The sequence below is a fragment of the Myotis daubentonii genome, chromosome X, assembly GCF_963259705.1.
Source record: "Myotis daubentonii chromosome X, mMyoDau2.1, whole genome shotgun sequence".
NCBI lineage: Eukaryota > Metazoa > Chordata > Mammalia > Chiroptera > Vespertilionidae > Myotis > Myotis daubentonii.
In genome coordinates this window covers 118,262,943-118,279,173 of record NC_081861.1, presented here as the reverse complement: position 1 = coordinate 118,279,173, position 16,231 = coordinate 118,262,943, and the positions used below count along the sequence as shown (strand labels likewise).

The following is a 16,231-nucleotide window of genomic DNA, read 5'->3' as shown; positions in this document are numbered from 1 at the left end:
CTGAAGGGTCCCTGGTTTGATTCTGGTCAGGGGCATGTACCTCAGTTGTAGGCTCGATCCTTGGCTCCAGTTGGGGCACATGCGAGAGGCAATCAATTGATGTGGGTGTGTCTCTCTCATATCCATGTTTCTCTCTGTGTGCCTCTCCCACTCCCTTCCACTCTCTCTAAAAATCAATGGGAAAATGTCCTTGTCTGAGGATTAATAAAAACAACAGCAACACACAAAATAAAAAGTAAAAATATTCCAATGTTATTACATGCAGATTGACCTCATCCTTTTTTTAACAACTACATAGACATGTAATGCATGGATGGTCTAGTAATACTGTATTTACCCAGTTCTTTGTTGATATAGCCCTTCCTTTAGGAAGGTGTTCCTACTACCACCCAGTGGATTTTGTGTCATTGTACACTGCTAGTTAATCTCCTGCCTCCCCACTTTCTCCTTTCTATGCTTTGTATTTTTTAAAAAAATATATGTCTTTATTGATTTCAGAGAGAAAGGGAGAAGGGGGGAGAAAGAGAAACATCAATGATGAGAATCATTGATTGGCTGCCTCCAGCAGGTCCTCTTACTGGGGATTGAGCCCGCAACCCAGGCATGTGCCCTTGGTCAGATTCGAACCTGGGACCCTTCAGTCCACAGGCTGACGCTCTATCCACTGAGCCAAACCAGCTAGGGCATTTCTATGCTTTTTAAATGGACCCCTATCAGCTTTCTATTCCTAGAACTGAAATTCTTGCTTTTTCCCCCTCGTAGCTGAATAGTAAACCCATCATTTGCCATATGTTCCATTATCTTCTATAGATCACCTGTGAATCGGTACCTCCAGTATTGGCATCTCTCTCCTATTATCTCCAGATTCTCATTAGTGGATATTTGACTGCTATGCATATATAAGCTCACATAATTTCTTTAAAAAAATTAATCTTTGATCCCAAAATTCACATGCTTACTTATCTTTATAGCATTGCCCAAGATTAGTATGTTGAAATCTCTGTTTTCACCTTATCCCTGATCTCTGCAAACAATTAGTCGCTAATACCTGCCAAGTTGACTCAACAGATCAGAGTAGTTTATAACTGAATTTGATCTGTACCTCTAGGAAAAGTGAGCAAAGTAAAAGCCCTAATGCCCATATAGCAGTCATAATTGTATAAAAATAAACTCTTTCAAAGTACTGTATAACATAACATCTTTAAAGGCACAACTCCATTTACCCATATTCATTTTTCAGTTTATCTTAGTCATTTTTATATTTCCTGCAGACACAATTACAGAAATTATATATGAAGTTTTAATGCATTTCCTCTGCAGAAGATTAATTTTAGTTGGTATTCTATAAAAATTAACTTGAACATATAGGAATTTAGGAACATATTACATATTCCAGAGAGTAAAATTAATATGACATTTAAAATTCTTGGTTATACTTCAGTAGGTCTAATTTACACCAAAGAAATCCATAAGGTAAGCTCCAGGGCAGTACTGCTTATCTTGAGGACAGGATGACAGATTATAATTGCTTTATTAACTACAACATTCTGATTTCCTATGAAGCTGTAATGGCTTGCTGCACACTAGAAATTTTGTTACTTAGAATATAATTGATTGTAATATATACTGTTTGCTCTTGAATAACTCCCATTTTCCACCTCAGGGATTTTCATTTCAGCATCAAATAATATGATTACTGCATTCATAATGTTTCTGAAGCATTTTGAAATTTTGTTCATTGAAAAATCATTCAAAATTGAAATATGATATAAATTAAGGGGGCAAATTGAATTTAATCCCATATGTTTCATTTTAAGGCAGTGTATAGTGTATAGAATAACTCATCCTTATTGGCTATTACCCTATAGTTGGCATTAATCAGAGGTAGCAAGGCAAGTACCTGAATACTTGAGGAATTGACAGTCCCATGAACTATTTTGGTTTCTGTTCTCTAATTGTCAGTCTTTGCTATTACTTGACATTCTCTGACTTCATAATCTAGCAAAAATCCCTGACATCAAAATACAAATCTTTATTATTAACTCCAAAATAAATTACCCTGGAAACTCTTGACAGAGTTTTGGTACAAGTTCTTGCTTCTTTTTGCCCATTTTTACACACTTCTGCTCCTCTTTCCTAGTTTTCATATTTTCTCTGTTAACCAGTTACCTCTCCCCTTAATCTGATGTTCAGGTTTTAGGAGCAGAGACACTTCCTCCTCAAGTCAAGATAATGCTTTACTTCCTCTATCATAAATTAGTCTTGGAAGAGAAAAAAATACTTGTTCTTTTCCTTAGTTGAGCAACTGAGAATTTCCTGATGTTGTTTACCTATTCTTTGCATTTCACACAAATGAATATTTGTACGAACTCTGCAAATATTTATTTTGTTAAGACCAGGAGGCCAAAGACACAACCAAATCTGTGGGGACTCTCAATTTTCATGCATCAGTTTCTACCCAAAAGCTGTCTATCTCATTATCCTTTCTTTTGTCTTCCTTTCAGACTTGTAAAAGAAGGAAGACAAAGTTGGATCTCTTAGTATCTCTTCTTATTTGTGCCTCTCTAAAAGACTGAATTAAGTGAAAAGGATATATTAGTTAATAGGGTAAAATTGGATTTTGATATCAGAGGGATTCCCTTCTCCTTAGTTGTTTCTGCATTTTTAGATAATCTGAGCTATCACACAAAGAATGAACATAGTAAAACTTCAAATCCAAAAGTGGTAGTGGGCTCCCCAAATTCATCTTCCTCTCCAGCCTGATTAATTTAGGACCATGGCTTTGGAAGGCAAAAGCCCCAAGCAGTTTAAACACTGCTCTACAGCCCTAGCTGGTTTTGTTCAGTGGATAGAGCGTCAACCTGCAGACTGAAGGGTCTCAGGTTCGATTCCGGTCAAGGGCACATACCCAGGTTGCAGGCTCGATCCCCAGTGGTGGGTGTTCAGGGGCAGCCGGTCGATGATTCTCTCTCATCATTGATGTTTCTATCTCTCTCTCCCTCTCCCTTCCTCTCTGAAAACAATAAAAATGTGTTAAAAAAATAATAAATAAATAAATACTGCTCTACACTCATGCTATTAACGAAAACTTTAGTTTGTCACCAAGCAGTGGTTAGAAGTTCATAGGATCCTTCATGAGAGCCAATCAAACAGCTAGCTCTTAGATCTTAGCCCAAAGGTAAATGGGCTGAGAAAAATTAGCTCTAATTCCACCAGATTGTGCAATTTGGGTAGATTTCTGAAGGAAGAATTACATACTCCAAAGCCAAGAAGTTTCTACCACTCCAGAGAAAGTTGCAGATTTTTAAAAATTGACATTCTCTTTGGAATGTTTCTTCTTAGTCCCCCCCCTTGATTCTATTTTTATCATGCCTTTGTACTGACTCATGTTTATAAAAGTAACCAGGGACTCATGAGACATATGGAGAAGAAACTAAAACTTAAGCCCAAATAACATTATTTCACAAATCAACAGGGAAGTGAAAATAGCGCTGTTGAGCCCTCAAATCTCCAGATTTCCTCCCTTTGTGGAGAAGCTCCTGGGATAGAAATTTTTCACCACTATCTCCTCCTGGCCACATCAAATCCTCCTTTGGTTCCTGTCCCATTAAAGTAAATGTCAAACGATGTATACATTGTATTATAGATTCAAGAGCTAGTTGTGTTTAAGCAACTTCTATTTGCAAGTACCATTTGCAACAACAAAATAATTTCTATTCTTTATAACTCTTTCCTTGCTCTTTAACTCCTAACAATGAAAAGAAAAATGTTGAAGCTAGTGAAAAAAAAACAAACAACACTTTTCAAGATAAGTTTTAAACCTACAAGTCCCTCTGTATTCACATTTAGTAGAAATCGATTCATTGGTTTTGAAGTTTAAAGAAGTATTTTCTATCAATTCCCCTGGAGGAATTACTATGATGCATATAATGATGCAAACTTTATTTTGAGGTCTCCTTATCAGAAATTCCCATCAAATACGGAGACTAGATGAGGATCTAATCCATTGGATATGTGTGCTTAATTGCCAAGATATCATGTCAAATCAATTTACAGATCTCTTGGCTTTACTTTGTCTTTTAAGGCAGTGTTTCTCAAATTTTGACATGCATATGAGTCACCTGGGAATCTTGTTAAAATCCGCATTCAATAGGTCCGGGGTGGGGCCTGACATTCTAGTTTTTCAGCAGTCTCCCAGGGATGACAATGCGTGCATCTGATTAGGACCACACTTTGAGCAGCCAGGTCTTAAGGTACCTGTATTTTTTATCTTAACATGAGGCTTTAATCATAGCAAAAGTTTTTATATAGAGCATACCTACTTTGTGTGTAGTACTGACTAGAATGTTTCATTTATGTCATTTAATTCAAAGTAACCCTAGAAAGTACGGTTTTGTTAAATAAGGAAAGTTTGGCTTCCAGAAAAGTTCATTCTTTTGCCCAAGGTTGCACAGCGAGTAAGTGCCAGGGATTTGGACTCAGGTGTGGTTGTTTTTTTAATAAAAAAAAAAGTGGGAGTAAGGGGGAGAGATCAACCAAGGGACTTGTATGCATGCATATAAGCATAATCAATGGATGCAGACAACAGGGAGTGAGAGTGAGGGCATGATTGGGCGGGTGGGGGGGCCAATGGGAGGATAAGGACACATATGTAATACCTTAATCAATAAAGAATAAATAAATAAATAGATAAATAAATAAATAAGAAGAAGAAAAAGAAAATCTACAGCACTGTTTTCTATGTATAATATACAAGATCTTGTACAGAGCACTTTGAGAGATGAGGAAGAGTTTCTACCCTTTGGAAATCAATCCTATATAATAAAAACCTAATATGCAAAATGACCAAAAGGTGGAACGATTCTTGAAATGACCAGTCACTTTGACATGCACTGACCACCAAGGGGCAGACACTCAATACAAGAGCTGCCTGCAGCCCACAGGCCCCAGGCCAGCCAATTGCCCAGCTGGTCGCCCTGTAGAGGGAGGCGACCAATGGCAGCAGCAGGGGGTGGGGCTGGCTGGCAAGCAGGCCATCCCCCAACCACCCCTCAATTGCTTTGCCCGGGCGATTGCGGGGAGGAGCCAGCTGTCGACTGGCAGCCGGGGGTGGGGTTGGTGAGCAAGCAGTGCTAGGCTGGCCAAGGCAGGTGCTAACAGGGCCACCCCAATCACCGCACAGATTGGCCTGATCGCTGGCCAGGCCTAGGGACCCTACTCACACACAAATTTCATGCATCGGGCCTCTATTAGTAGTATAATGGTAGGAATTGGACATATACAGGTATAGGCAAAAGTAGGTCTACAGTTATAATACAGTAATTGATAATAATACAAGAATAAACTCTGGTGTACTCACAACTGTAAACCTACTTTCGCTTATCCCTGTACATGAAAAAAGATAAATAACAGTTTTTATGTTTGTTTGGGGTTTTTGTATTTTGTTTTGTTTTTTAAATATGGAATGCTTCATGAATTTGTGTGTCATTCTTGCTCAGGGGCCATGCTGATCTTCTCCATACCATTCTAATTTTAGTATTTGTGCTGGTGAAGCAGCACAAATAACAGTTTTTAGGTGTTGTGCATATTGCTATTAATAGTGTGAGGTAAAACAAGTCATCTTTTCTGTCAAAGAAGGGAGTTTAGGCAGCCACCAATTTGGCCTGCATGACTTGCAGCTCCCCTGGGGGCTGCCATTTTGAAATGGCAAAGGTCAACCCCTCCCTTTAAATGAGCCAATCAAGAAAGACTGTGAGAGACAGATGCTATGCGTAAGGAATAAAAAGCCCGGCGGATTGCCAGCTCAGTGTGTGTGTTCCCAGACAATGTGCGTGCACACCCTCCTGCAGGAGTACACATATTTGCCTTGCTGTCTGGCTCCTGAGTATCCTTTGTGTTCTACCAGGGCCCCTGGTTTGGGGGACTCACCTTATATCTAACAATAGGAAAGGAGCAAAATGGAGGCCAGACATTATAAACCTGGCCATCTGGGAAGCTTTACCAGGAAGCTGCAATTTTACACTCCCCAGGGAACCACTAGTCCATTCCCTGGAGTTCACTGGGGGAAGGGACTAGACAAAGGGGAAGATGAGCACATGTGCAGTAAGTTGTGGTGACGTAGGGAAGGAAATTGGCTAGAGGGGGTGGAGCCAATGCAAGCATGCAAAAACCTAGATTAAAATCCCCAGAGAAAGGAATTTCCTCTCATGTTCCTCTGGCTGTGCTCCTGCTTTCTTGCACTCACTCGTGCTTACCTCCATAGCCATGTGGCCCTAGAAGCCCATGCGGACCCCACACACAATGGACTACAGGTGGGAACACCAACCTAGCTAACCTGATGCTGGACCGGATTCTGCAAATATGGAACAGAAGCTCTGGACAATGGCTTTCATCCTAGCTCTGCTAAAGGCACAGCTGGACTTCGCCCATGGCAGGATGGAGGGAGAGGAAATCTTGGAAATCCGGGGGTTTTGTTCCACACAAATAAATATCACTCATTCTCCCATGTAAGTCTCAGAAAATTCCTTTTCTTGTGACATCACAAGTAGCCCACTTCCCCAGGCAACAGGTGGGGACACAGAGGACACTCCTCCAATAACACAAGATCAAAGACTAGTGAGTTAAATAGTAATAAAACTGGAAAGGAAAAATTAATTGAAAACATATTTCTATAAAATTACTTTGGATTAACTCATTAATGTCTGTTGTGTTAAACTACAGAAATATTTCTAATAGGATTTAAAACCTAGCACTGGAAGGGTTAGCAGATATAAAGCATATTTCAGGAGTTTAAGTAATAAGAGCACCAAAGTGGAAGGCCCCAGTGAACCAGTGTTTTTCATGCCTCTGCTTATATCACATTTGCTAACATCCCATTGATCAAAGCAAATCACATGGTCAACCCATGTTCAAAAGATTTTACCTCCAGTCCTGTCTGGTGTGGCTCAGTTGGACATCTTCCCATGCACTGAAAGGTTGCTGGTTCTATTCCCAGTCAGGGCATATGCCCAGGTTGTGGGCTCAATCTCTGGTGGGGGAGGGGCATGCAGGAGGCAGCCAATCAATATTTCTGTCTCTCTCTCCAATTAAAAAAAGCTTTTAAAAGATTCTACCTCTTGCTGGCTTGGCTCCATGGATAGAGCATCAGCCTGCGGACTGAAGGGTCCCAGGTTTGATTCCAGTCAAGGGCACATGCCCAGGTTGTGGGCTCGATCCCCAGTGGGGGGGGCGTGTAGGAGGCAGCCAATCAATGATTTTCTCTCATCGTTGATGTTTCTTTTTTTTTTTTTACAAAGCTTGTAAATCTCTCTTTTTTATATTATTACTAGGGGCCCGGTGCATGAAACTCGTGCACTGGGTGTGTGTGTGGGGGGGGGGAGTGTCCCTCAGCCCAGCCTGCCCCCTCTCACATACTGGGAGCCCTCAGGCGTTGACCTCCATCACCCTCCAATCGCAGGATCGGCCCCTTGCCCAGGCCTGACGCCTCTGGCCTAGGCGTCCGGCCTGGGCAGCGGGGACCTGCAATGGCAGCGGGGGGCACCACGATCGTGTGGGCTCTGCCCCTGCCCCTGCAGGATGCCTCTGGCTGAGGCGTCCAGCCCGGGCAGCGGGGACCCACAGCTGCAGCGGCCCCGCGATCGTGGGCTTCACTTTAGGCCCAGGCAAGGGGCCCCTAGCTCCTGGGACTGCCAGCTTCGACCGTGCCCAGCTCCCATCGCTGGCTCCACCCCTACTTCCTGCTATCACTGGCCAGGGCAGCAAAGGCACCTGATTCTCCGATCATGGCTGGGGGGCAGGGCAAAGGCGGCCCCAGGGCCGCCTTTGCCCTGCCCCCCAGTAATTAGCTCCCCCCTGGGTTTCCGATCACTGTCAGTGGCAGGGGGTTTCTTCCTGCTTTCCCTTTAGCCTCCCCGCATTGTGCCTACACATGCAAATTAACCGCCGTCTTGTAGACAGTTAACTGCCAATCTTAGTTGGCAGTTAATTTGCATATAGCCCTGATTAGCCAATGAAAAGGGTATTGTCGTACACCAATTACCATTTTTCTCTTTTATTAGTGTTGATTATTACTTAAGGTATTACAAACCTTGATGTTTCTTTCTCTCTCTCCTTTTCTCTTCCTCTCTGAAATCAATAAAAATACATTTTTAAAAAAGATTTTACCTCTTTTCTAACTGCCACTTGTACATAACAATGAAGAGGAAGTTGGAACTATTCTGAGAGTTGGCATTAATGGGGAGAGAGAGGTCTCCAAGATACCTTCAAGGCCTCCACTTGTATGATTATGTAATTCCAAATTTAAACTTGTCATTTTAAAAAGTCTATGAACTAGCTGCTCATGGTTAAAAAAGTATGTACTATTACATTTTTTTCACTCCCCAGAGGAAAATACTGTTTTCAGCTATAGGGCTATCTTTTTTGGCAGAACTTAGTTTTTCTTATCGGTTTTTATAAATTTTTAGTATGAGCCTTATTGAACACAAGCTACATTAAAGAAATGTGTATGTAGAATTATTAATATTTTATACTTTTTAACATTGAGCTCTAGACAAGTGATCACTACTATTATTGAGCATTTATTATGAGCCAGGCAGGCATTAAGCAGTTAGCAAGTAAAAACTAATACAGTTCAATCTCTACCTCCACTCAGTCATAAGTAAGTGATTTCTTTCTTTCTCTGACCAGAAAAAAGAATGACTATGGCAGTGCAGACAGGAAATTACCATTTAATACTGGCGGAGCCTTCTTCCTGTTTTACCCAAAGATAAAAGTAGGAATTTGAGGGCATGTTTCACTTCTCCACTGTGATTCCCATAAACCACTTTCTGGTTCTCACTCTAAGATTATCCATTTAAACCCCTCCTTGGATCTACTTGTCCTCTTACAGTTGACGAGGAAATGAAATTGTATTTACAAAGCTTTTATCCTGGGTACAAGACAATCAAGAAAAACTGGTTCTTGCCAGTCCTTTGACATAGGTCTCTGGGCACACTTGGGCTGAGGAGTCAGCTGCCAATGCGGAATTCACTTACTCAACCCAACCCAATTGTATAGAGTTACTTCCCAGAAAACTGCATGAAATTTGAGTGACCTGGGAGAAAAGTCCCTCCATATAAGAACAGTACCTTGGTGCTATGACCGGGTAGCTCAGTTGGTTAGAGTCTTGCCCGATACACCAAGATTGCAGGTTCGATCCCCAGTCAGGGCGACATACAAGGGTCAAACAATGAATGCAGAAATAAGTGGAACAACAAATCAATGTTTTTCTCTCTCTCTCTCTCCTTTTTCTCACTCTATCAGATCAATTAAAAAATTTTTAAGAATAGTACCTTGCCAAATAATTAACTAATTTGTCTTTATTCTTTTAAATTTTAAAGTCATTTCTGCATGCAAAATCTCACATTAAAAGGTAATTTCCCAGGAGAAGTTTTAAGGTGTGTGCTTCAAACTTTGTGGGCTGAATTTAGTTGAGTAATGACTTCACCAGCAACTAATGCTTTAACTAGCCTGCCATCAGGAATGAGGAGGTTGGGAAGAGAATGGTGCAATGTTTCCCAAAAGTTGTCTCATTTTAAGAATCACCTGAGGTGCTTATTAAATAGGCAGATTTTCCAGCCACTTGCCGTGGAGATTTGGTTCTTTAGATCTAGGAAGGCAACTGGGACTGCTAATATTTAACAAATGTCTCAGATGATTCTTACGATTGGGCAAAATTGGAAAACAGTACAGTAGGGAAATAGTTTTTCAATCCTGAATGTACATTAGCATTACCTGGGGAGTTTGAAAATATACATATGTATATATTAATGCCCAGGCTTGGCTCCAAACCTAGAGATTCTGATTTAATTTATCTAAGATGGGGCCAGGCATTGGTATTTTAGGAATTTTGTTTGTTTGTTTGTTTGTTTTCAGGCCTTGGTATTTTTTAAAAGCTCCCCATATCATTCTAGTGTCCAGCTCTTCTAGTATTCGGGAATAATGCTCCAACTCTGCTAGCATGGCTTGGTGGTTGAGCATTGACCTATGAACCAGGAGGTCACAGTTCAAGTCCCAGTTGGGGCACTTACCTGGGTTTCGGCCTCTATCCCCAGTGTGGGATGTGCATGAGGCAGCCAACCAATGATTCTCTCTCATTGTTGATGTTTCTCTCTCACTCCCCCTCTCCTTTCCTCTCTGAAATAAATAAAAAATATATTTTTTCAAAAGGAATAATGGTCCAAGCAATAGTTCTCAAATATTTTAGTGTCAGAATCCCTTTACACATGTAAAAGTTATGGTGGATGTCAAAGAGCTTTTGTTTCCATAGGTGATTATATTTTTCCAAATAGAAATTAAAACTAAGAAAATTTTTAATATTTTTAAACCCATTTAATAATCACAATGATAGACCCATTAAGTAGTAATATAAATAACATAGCTTTAACGAAAAAATTATTTTCTAAAAACACTAGTGAAAAGAGTAGAATCATTTCCTAATTTTACAAATCTTTAATGTTGGCTTATAGAAGAGAGCTAGATTCTGCATTTAATCTATTGGGATATGTTGTTTGGGCTGAAAACTTCAACTTGCAGTATATGAAGAAAATCCAGCCTCTCAGAAATATGCAGCTGGAAACAGGAAGAGTACTGTATTTGTAAAAGTTTTTAATATATTTTTTATTGATTTCAGAAGGGAAGGGAGAGGGAGAGAGAAATAGAAACACCCATGATGAGAGAGAATCATTGATCGGCTGCCTCCAGCATGTCCCCTAGTGGGGATCGAGCCCGAAACCTGGACATGTACTCTTGACAGGAATTGAACCTGGGACCCTTCAGTCCACAGACTGATGCTCTATCCACTGAGCCAAACCAGTTAGGGTTCAAGAGTACTGTATTTTAATAGACTTTTCCAGTAATTGTGGATGCTCTTTTTTGACACAATACCAAAACTCAAAAATGATGATTTCTTTTTTTTTAATATATTTTATTGATTTTTTACAGAGAGGAAGGGAGAGAGATAGAGAGTTAGAAACATCGATGAGAGAGAAACATCGATCAGCTGCCTCCTGCACATCTCCTACTGGGGATATGCCCGCAACCCAGATACATGCCCTTGACCGGAATCGAACCTGGGACCTTTCAGTCCGCAGGCCGACGCTCTATCCACTGAGCCAAACCGGTTTTGGCAAAAAAATGATGATTTCTTAAAGGTTATGTGTAATGTGCAATCAGAAACCATGTCAATGAACTTACATAGTCTGCTGTGTTAAAAGCCATTAATCTATCTTATACTAAGAATGTATCTTTTACTCATTCATGATTTTATAACATTATGCATTAGTCCAGGGGTCCTCAAACTTTTTAAACAGGGGGACAGTTCACTGTCCCTCAGACCGTTGGAGGGTCGGACTATAGTTTAAAAAAAACAAAACTATGAACAAATTCCTATGCACACTGCACATATCTTATTTTGAAGTAAAAAGACAAAATGGGAACAAATACAATATTTGTATTTGCATGTGGCCCGCAGGCCCAGGCCGTAGTTTGAGGACCCCTGCATTAGTCATTTGAAAAAATACTGGTTCACTAAGGTATGCAGCCCTTTCAAATGCTGACACATTTCAGCCCAGCCCATAGGTCTCAGAGTTTGAGCACCCACCTATGAACCAGGAGGTCACAGTTCAATTCCAGGTCAGGGCACATGCCCAGGTTTTGGGCTCAATCCCCAGTAGGGGGAGTTCAGGAGGCAGCCGATTAATGATTCTCTCTCACCACTGATGTTTCTCTCTCTCTCCCTCTCCTTTCCTCTCTGAAATCAATAAAAACATATTTTTTAAAATACTGACACATTTCATATTTTTAATCAAAAAATCACATTTGTTAATGCCATGACCAATCTCATCAGAAAAGTCTTTAAGTGCTGGTATTAGGGGCATAAATAGAAATTGGGAACCAGCTGCAATTATAAGAAATGTTAATCATGCTCTGTTAGCCATGGTGATTCTATTCTGATTAAAGAAAGCACATTCTAACTTGGCTGGGAGTTGTATGCCCTTGGACAAGGGAGCTAACATTAGAATGCAGTCCATCCTCCTTTCCCAAGAACTGACTATCATTATGGAAAGATTTACAACCTCCTGTCTGAGATAATCTAGTTCTGAAGGCATCTGCTCTTTACAACCCCAGGCCCTATTACCTGTACTCTGGCCCTGGAGGCTCCCGCCCTCTGAGACCCTCTCCATAACCCCACCCCCAGCCCTCATAACTTGTAACCTGTAGTGATTACCCCATGCCTACTTTCCAAAGCCTGTAATTCCTACTTTCCCACATAATCTTTGTCCTTCTGTCCAATATAAGCAGCTGGATTATGGGGAGAGGCAAAACAGATTTTAGTGGATGACCTGCAGTTCTCCCTTACTGCCAGCATTATTAGAATAAACGCTCATATATGATTCAACCCAGTCTCTGCTTAATTGGATGAAGTAGTGGTAGGCAGTCCGGTTACATTGGGAGGCCTTGAAGATCATAAGAGTAGATCAAGTTTTTCCAAATTTTCATTTTCATTTGAAAGCAAATTTTATCCTCGGCAACATATACTGTCAATTATTTTCATCAAAGTAGCAGACTCCCTTCCTTCTTTTTCTTTTTTGTTTTTAGTTGGTACATTTTTTAATTGCTCTGTAGTTCAGTGATCTTAATGGTAACAGCACTCTGAAGAAAATACAATTAAGAATATATTTTAATTGGAATTGCACTTGGAAAAATTGCCAAGATACTACTGTCTTGTGTATAAATTCCCAGTTGTTTACATAAAAATTCGTCAGAGCAGAATGATGCTCAAGATTTTAAAGATCTGAAATAAGGTGGTATTTTACACCATCTCTACTTTATAATTTTGTATTTCTACTACCTTTAATTGAAATAAAATGTTTATACTTATGGAAAATGCACAGTTTAACCTAGAGAAATTGATATTAAAGTGTTGTGCCCAGATTTCAAGGTTCCCAAAAAGCCCATCAGGGAGCCAGCGAGTCTGATGCAAAAGCAAAGAGTCCTTCATTTCGAACTAGTTCGGCTCCCCGACCACACTCACCGATGCAACAACGGTAGCCCAGTGGCCGCGAGGGGGCGAGTCGGGTCTTGTTACACAGGATGTGGTCATCTCTATGGCGCCACGTCCCCTGATTGTCATTGGTTAGTTTAAAGAAATCCTGGGCATGGCCAGCAGGGGCCTGGGCCTCCTCCGGGAAGAAGCCCCGCCGAGCACATGGCTCTGCCCAAAAATGGAGGACCCAGGGCAAGATGGAGGGCGCAGTCCTCGCCCCACCAAGGGCGAGCTGAGCCTGGGCTCCAGGGGCCAGTCCGGTTGCCGGCGGTCCAATAGATCGACCAGTCCCAGCCCAGACAGGAAGTCCACGTCCTCCGTCTCGTCCCCGGGGGCGCCGGCGATCGCCTCCTCCTCCTCCTCCATCTCCTCGGGCGAGGGCACACGCCCCGCCCCGCCGCCGCTGCTGCCGCGTGGGTCCGGTCCTGGGGCGGCGGGCGGGTGGCCTGTGCCGGGCTCCCGCCGTGGGCTGGGGAGTCGGTGCCCGAGGCCGCCAGCAGCGTGGTCAGGCTGTGCCTCATGGGGCCGGGCGGCCGGCCCACATAGGCCCCGCGATGACTCGCCCTTTCAGGAACCAGAATTTTTTTATTGCTTTTCACCAACAGTGCAAATGTCAATGTCTTGGTGTTATGAAATGGTTTTGACGTGTGAGTAGGAGTCAGCAAAACTGTACATTTTTACAGGTTTCACCCCTTCCTTCCAGTTTCATCATAGAGACGTTTCCTAACATTTTATTGCCTTAGTGCCTTCATCTATAAAGTGGGCATACAGATGCCTTGCTTGTTTGTGATGGGGATTAGGACATGCTACCAACTAATATGCCACTTTGGCATATTGATTATTTTGTGTAGGGAGCGGCTCTAGGGTCAAGCCTCGAGCTGACCTGTGGCAGGGCCACAAATGAGTCCCAGCCTGGAGGGCAGAGCTCTCCTAGCATACTTAAGCCTGACCTTGTAGCCCTTCCTAATTCCTTCCTAAGTAGCTAATGGGCTGTGGGAGGTGCAGCAAGTGTTGCCAAAACAAGAACCTTTGAATACATGTTAATCCACCCTTGTTTAAATCAGACTATAAAATAAAGCATTGGCTTGCAGGCTGGGTCTTTCATGTCCTCATCCGGGCATAGGAGATCCACTGAGCCCCAGCTGTATTCTCTTGTCTGTCTTTTCTTCAGTCCTTCACCGCCCCTCTTCAGGTTCACCCTTGGCCATTCTGGCACATTTTGAGCTGAAGGCAACTGAGAAACAGCCAAGGTGCAAGAATAGCCCTTTGCTCTACCCTTTCTACCTAAAAGGAAAGCATCAATTTTCTCCTCTCCTGTACCAAGGTGAGGAGAAAAAAATCCTTATCACCAGAGATGGAGGGCTGGCACCAAGATAAGTCCACATAAACAAGCCTTATTTAGATAACTCTTATCTGTATTAGTTTCCTCCATATGCTTACTTTCTAATCACTCACATAATTTATCAGCCTCAGAAGCCCAAAGCTCTTTTCCTTTGTCTAGTCCAGTGTGGCGAACCTTTTGAGCTCGGTGCGTCAGCATTTTGAAAATCCCTAACTTAACTCTGGTGCCGTGTCACATATAGAAATTTTTTGATATTTGCAACCATAGTAAAACAAAGACTTATATTTTTGATATTTATTTTATATATTTAAATATCATTTAACAACAAAAAAATCAACCAAAAAAATGAGTTCGCGTGTCACCTCTGACACGAGTGTCAGAGGTTCACCATCACTGGGTCACTTCTCCACGATTCATCAGCCCCTATTAAAATGGTATATAAGCCCCTGAGTCTAACCACTTCTTTGGGATTTTCAACTTCTTTTCTGTGAAGTCTCCTGTGCATGTAAAAATATTAACATCAATAAAAGTTGTATGCCTGCCCTAACTGATTTGGCTCAGTGGATAGAGCGTCAGCTTGCAGACTGAAGGGTCCCAGGTTCAATTCTGGTCAAGGGCATGTACCTTGGTTGCGGGCACATCCCCAGTAGGGGGTGTGCAGGAGGCACTAATTGATGTTTCTCTCTCTCATTCCCTTTCACTGATGTTTCTAACTCCCTATCCTTCTCCCTTCCTCTCTGTAAAAAATCAATAAAATATATCTTTTAAAATCAATAAAATATATTAAAAAATTTTTTTAAAGTTTTGGGAAAAAATTATATGCCTTTTTTCTTAATCTGTCTTTTGTTAGTTTAATTCACAGGTTTCTGGGCCCTGAGGCTAAGACGGTGAAGGAAAGATTTTTCCTTCACTATACTTGCTAAAAATTAAAGAATATAAACTTGTGAGAAGTTATTTGTTCCATACTAATGATTTTCAACATGACCACACCAGATTAGTCTCACTCAAATACAGGCATAACGTAATACAGCTAGAAAATATTATCCTAACATTTGGTCCAGAGTTCTTTTCTGCAAGCTATTTCTGTCCAGAAAACATGTTAATAGTTGCTCAGAGTGTATCAGTTAGTGACTTCAGAGGAAGGAGAAGAAAAAAAAAGAAAATTGTTTTGACCTCATAGACTTCCTGAAAAGGTCTAGGAACCCTACTTTGAAAACTGCTGACCTGAAAAAACATAGAGCAGCCTCAGTAGGGGGGTTGGGTGGGACAAGTTTAGCATTCATTTACATATGTATTGCTGAGACTAGAATATCTACCACATTTGGGTTATTACTTATTATTATCCTATTTAAGCCTCACAGTAACATTTACAAAGTAGATATTATTTCTATGATACAAATAAGAGAATTGAAACCCAGAAAAGTTAAATAACTTTCTAGCTCAAGCAAGGACTAGGATTTAAAGATGCAAATCTAGCTCTTCCTGATGTTAAGTTTGTTCTGTTGCCATTACACCAAGTCATTTGCCTTGTATTGAACTGTTTTGGGTTTAAATAACAGCTACTAAGACTTAATGAGCACTTATGGAAACTGTTCTTAAGATCTTAAATGTATTAACTCATTTAATCCTCTCAACAGGGCCCGTTCGCCCTGTTTTATACATGAGGAAACAGAGAGGTTACTTAGATTTCCCAAAGTCACAGTGCCAGTAACTAGGGAGCTAGGATTTTAACCCAAGAAGACTGACTTCAAAATCATGTTGCAAAAACATCTCCTAATTTAAAACACTAGTGAGAAACCTAGTAT

The 16,231-nt window shown here is 41.2% G+C and overlaps 1 non-coding gene across 1 annotated transcript; it reads right to left on the bottom strand.

Annotated features, from left to right (window-relative positions):
* Nucleotides 1-5,453: 5,453 nt before the first annotated feature.
* Nucleotides 5,454-5,559, bottom strand: LOC132225354 (U6 spliceosomal RNA). The gene has a single exon (XR_009450875.1). It is a non-coding gene; the product is annotated as a U6 spliceosomal RNA (small nuclear RNA).
* Between the last annotated feature and the right edge of the window lie 10,672 nt (nucleotides 5,560-16,231).